Here is a 5,337-nt window from a genome sequence, read left to right on the forward strand (position 1 = left end):
TGAGTTTCTCTGGGTCCTGGAGCAGCAGGACATCACAATTGAAACATTCCGAGGCCAAAAATCCTCCTTGTCCTTCCCAGCTGTCCCATTATGGAGTGGTGGGATGGGATTGGAACAGCTCTGCTGCCATTGTGCTGGTTCTGCTCTAAACTGAGCTCTGGGAAGAGCCAAAATTTGTCTTTCCAGCTGTATTCCAGCTTGGAGAAAGGAAGGAGCCTGTCTGTCAAGCTGCTGCATCAGTGAATGATGGGAAAAGGTAAATCCAAAGCTGATGAAAAATTATTAACAATTATTACCAACAGGTTTGGAAATTATTTACAAACTCCCAAGGCTGTGAGGTCCAAACATATCCATAGTCACCATCCCTCTGGATAAAAGGATCACAGGGTGAGAGGTTTCCTAATCAGAGAATTCCAGAATGGAATGGTTTGGGTTGGAAAGGGACCTTAAATCCCATCCCATTTGTACCCAACACCTCCCACTGTCCCGGGCTCACCCTCTCTTGCAGAGGGGGGCGTATGTACCCCAAAGTTTAGAGTCCGGCTGCTGAGGGCGAAAGGCCGACGCCCCTCTGCAATTCCTGGCCAGTGCCCTTCGGCGTCTGAGGGCCTCGGGCTGTGCTGGCTGCGGACGGGCTCACACCGCTGGTATAGGGGAGGAACGGAGCTGACCATTTCCCGGGGGTTAAACATCGGTTTATTGAAGGTGTTGCGGGATCCAAACGCGGGGAAACCAACCGGGAAAAAGTTTTTTTCATAGGGGGTGAAACAGGATTATAAAGGAGGGGGGTGGGTACAGGCGGAACCAATCGGGAAAGGTGAGGGGATGAACTTCACAGAACTGACACTCCATGGAGACCAATAATCAAAAGGTAAAGGAGGTGTCCTGGGACCCCAGCCAGCCACCATCTCCAGAGAGGAGAAGGTTCTCGAAACCTGGGAGGAGAAGGGAGTGATTGACTGGGCCCAGGGAGGAAACAACTTTCACTTATAAGGGAAACCAGGGGAGGAGCAATTACATATCGGCAACTATGAATAGCGGTTACTATGGCAACTTAGCTGACAGGCTGGCACTGGCGGGAAAAACTGGGGGAACGAAACCATTTTACACATAATAGGGGAGAGCAATACATAAATTGGGGGAATAACACAAGAAACTTAACAACACACTACAACACTCCCTGCCAGGAATTCCCAATTCCCAATATCCCATCCAAATTTTGGTTGTCACTGATGTCATCAATCCCTACTGGCTAAACTGAGATGAGGGTGGGAATCAGTTGCAATTTCTCTCCATTATTTCTCTTTGTTTCTTTTTAAAAACCCTGCGACAAACCCCAAGAATTCCAAGCTCAATTTCCTCCTTTTCCCCCCTAAAAAAAGATGTCCAAAGATGGACATAAATAATCCCCTGGGATGAGTCTGCTCTTCCTGAAGGAACCACAGACTGATGGTTTTTATTTTCTGGGATTTTGGACACTAAGTCAGGATCAGCGCCTCAAGCAGAAAGAAATTTGGTTTTCAATCCCAGATTTTGGACCATGTGGACCAAAGAACCTTCTCCTGGGAGGGAATTCATGGGGATGCATCCAGGTCCTGAATTCCCTGAGGATCAGCCGTACTTCTGCTGGAATCACTGGAACCAGCCCAAGGCAGAGAGGAAAATCCAGCAAATCCTAAGGAAATTATCAAAATCCTTCATATTTTCAAAGTATTTTATTTGATGAAGGAACTGTTTTATTGGAAAAGGGATAATTCCTGTTGTTTCTGTTCTTGCTTTTTATTTCTGGTCCCTAAAGGGAAGGGAGGGGTTGACTTGTCTCTGGTTGCTCTCTGATGAACATTCCCTGTCCTGGAGAATCCTTTGGTTTCTCCCTCCCTGTGATTTCCAACCCCCTCCCAGCCTCTTTTGGAATCTTTCAGGCAATTTCTGGAATATTGGCATTTTAAAATTAAATTAAATTGAATTAATTATTTTTAAAAGCAAAACGTTTCAAGAGAATTGTGATTCCCCAAATAAAACCCATCACTCCCCACCCCTCACCCCCAAAATCTCTTGTTCCCTTTTTCTTTATCCTTCTTGCAGCCTTCCCTGGGATAATTTCTGATCATGTGGATCTAGGTTGGGATCCAACTCATTCCTATTTTTCTTGCAGTCCATTGCAGGGAATTAAATAATTTATTACTCTGAATTTTTTCCCTTTCCTATCCAGGCCTGTGAGTATTCCAGAGCTTTTATTCCCATCTCAATTAACCTTAATTTTATTCCTTTCCTTGGGCAAAAATTCCTTACGCTCCTTGTATGTCCCTTCTGATACTTTGCTCTTCTAATAATTACTTAATAAACATTTTTCTTTAATTTTTATGAGATGCCCCAAAAAACCCCCAAAGAAGATGCTTGACTTTATTAATTAAACCCTAAAGAAACCCTATAAAACTCTAATAATATTTTTATGTGCAGCATTTAATTCCTATCGATTTTCCAGGAGGTTGTGGCAGGAAGAAAAAGGAATTTCCATGTTTTTTTAATCAGAATTTTATTTTCCTGCCATGACGGTGGCCCAGGAATACAAAATATTCCAGAGGAATCGTTTTGCTGACTTGTGGAGAAAGTGGAAAAGGCATGAAAAATGCAAATCAAATTAAGAGGGAGGCAAAGTGAAATATAAAAAACAGAATAAAAAATGGTGCTGCCCAGAAATATCTGTGGGAGCCTGGATCATTATTTCCAAGCACAAAGAATTATAGGCAGGAATGAGATAAGATATTGGTTTTTTATTTGGATTTAATATAAGGCCTGAATGTAGTAAGGAAAAAAAATACATAAATCCAAGAGAAGCCTGTTGAGGAATTAATCAAGGATTTTGTAATTTAGGGAATGATGCCATGGAGTGCTTGTAGGATCACTAAAATGTTGTATTTCGGTAATTTTACCTTTTATGCACTGGAATAATCTTAATTCCATCAGCACTGATTTATATCAGGAGGAGAGAAGCAGGAGAGGGGGAGATGGAATTAAAGAGGAACCTTGGGAGGAATCAGCTGTGGATTTGGGGATGGAATTATTCCAGGACATCATTCCCATGTGCTATCCCTAACCATGGATCCATGAGGGCACAGGTGATGGATTCCCATTGATGGAAAGCTCTGGATGTTCCCTTGGAAGAGCCATGAGAATTCCCACCAGCTGGGAGGCTGGGAGGGGTGATTTATGGAGGAATAAACACGTGGGATGATTTTCCCTGGAATGCATTTAGGGGGCAGCAGCATCAGAGCCAGCAAGTCCGTGGAGCTGCACCGACAGCAGGGAAACGAAAATTTCCATTTTCGATATGGAAATCTGGGAGTTTTTTCCAGCTTTTAGAGCAAATTTCCAAGTGTGGGAAGGGGGACATGGCTGGGATCTCCAGATTGGGAATCCTGCTTGTGATGCCTCAGGTTTAGCTTTTCTATGTTTCACATTCTGTGCTGCTTTAGTGGGAGGGTCTGGGCTCCATATTATGGGATGGTTCTGATGAGGGGCAGTTCTGAGCTCTGTGCACAGAGCAGGGAGACAAAACAATTCCTGCTCCAGCTGGGCACCAAGGACAAATGACCCAAATCTCAGCCCCAGAGCACAAACCCCGTGGGCTGGAGAGAGAAAAACAAGCAGGGTGGGACTGCCTGGGCTAAAGCTGGGATGGGACAATGAACTGCAAGGTGCAAATGGAGCAGAACTGATCCCAGGGACAGAGCCCGTGCCCGGCCGTGCATTTTGGGGCCATTTTGGTTGATCTTGGGTGCAGCCCTGGCTGGGCTCTGGTGCTGCCCAAGGTGGATCCATGGAGGAGATGCTTTGGATAAATCCCTGCTTTATTCTGGAGCTCCATCCAGCCTCTGCTCTAGGGCAGCCTGCACAAGGAATCACTTGGAAAAGCTGCAGGATTTCATTGGAATTTATTTTGTTTTAATATTTCTAGGAGTTTATTGTGTTCCTATTTCTTATTCCCACATTTTGACTATTTGCTGGAATGGTTGTTAGTAACATCATGATATTACTGAAGTCCCTATTGATTTATATCCATGTGTGTGTGTGTACACATATATATACACAGGCCATCTATATTATTATGTCATCTATATTAAATATATATGTCAATAAAAATACAGGATCTGAAAGGTCTCTTCCAACATTTTTATGCTCCATCCCTGGAAGAGTCCAAGGCCAGGTTGGATGGGGCTTGGAGCAACCTGGGATAGTGGAAGGTGTCATAAATATAAAAAAAATTCTGTTTCTTAACAAGTCTATACATGAATATAAACTTATTTATGTATATCATGGAATCAAGGAATGGTTTGGGTTGGAAGGATCTAAAATCCCATCCAGTGCCACCCCTGCCTTGGTAGGGACACCACCCACTGTCCCAGGTGGCTCCAAGGCCCAATGTCCAACCTGGCGTTGCTTGGACAACACTTCCAGGGATGAAGCAGCCACAGCTTCTCTGCCATCATCACCCTCAATTTCTTTCTTGGAACAATTCGCATTTTCCTGATGAGAAGGAGCATCCAGAGGCCTTCACCAGCTGGGTGTGAGCAGAGCGTTGTTCCTTGGCCACGGCTGGTGAGGAACCCAGGGCTGATGTGGACCTGGGGGTGCCAGCACAGAGGAGCTGAGCTGAAGGTCCCACCCACTCTGGAATGACACAGACACCTCAAGTTTTCGCCAGAATTCCCTTTTTTTCTGTGGATTTAACCCTCAGGAATGAAACAGAGACATGAGGCCTGCTCCAAGGCTGAAGGCCGAGCAGAGATTTTTCCTGTTCATTCAGCAGAAACATTTAAATAAAACAAGAGAGCTTTGCCTCAGAGGCCTGGAGGCAATCCCACACTGGGAGGAAGTGTTAAATACACTCAATTTTGGCTTTCTATTAACAGGAGTGTGATTTTAAGACCCACAGGCCTGGGAAGTGCATCCTTAAGGAATATCTGCGCATGGAAGTGTTACATACAGGCACAGCAAGGGGGGATTTTAGGGCTGTAGATAAAAGTGAAATAAATTTTGAGAAACCTTCACATCACTCACAGATGAATTTCGCTTTGGATGCAGTGAATCCCTTTGTCCCTCTGTCCCATGTGGGCCTTCACCAGTTTTTGATCCATTTCTGGCAGGATGGAGCCACAATTCCCCCTTAAATTTCCTCCATTTCCCCTTGAACCCCCTGACTTGAACAGGTATTTCAGGCTCCAAGAAGGAGCCGACGTAAAACCGATAAAGAAAAAATGAAAAACACTTGAAAATGCTATTTTGAGGCTTCTGGGACTTGAATAAATGAGCTTATTAACTCAATTATGCACGACA

This window comes from Zonotrichia albicollis, chromosome 6, assembly GCF_047830755.1.
Source record: "Zonotrichia albicollis isolate bZonAlb1 chromosome 6, bZonAlb1.hap1, whole genome shotgun sequence".
Taxonomy (NCBI): Eukaryota; Metazoa; Chordata; class Aves; order Passeriformes; family Passerellidae; genus Zonotrichia; species Zonotrichia albicollis.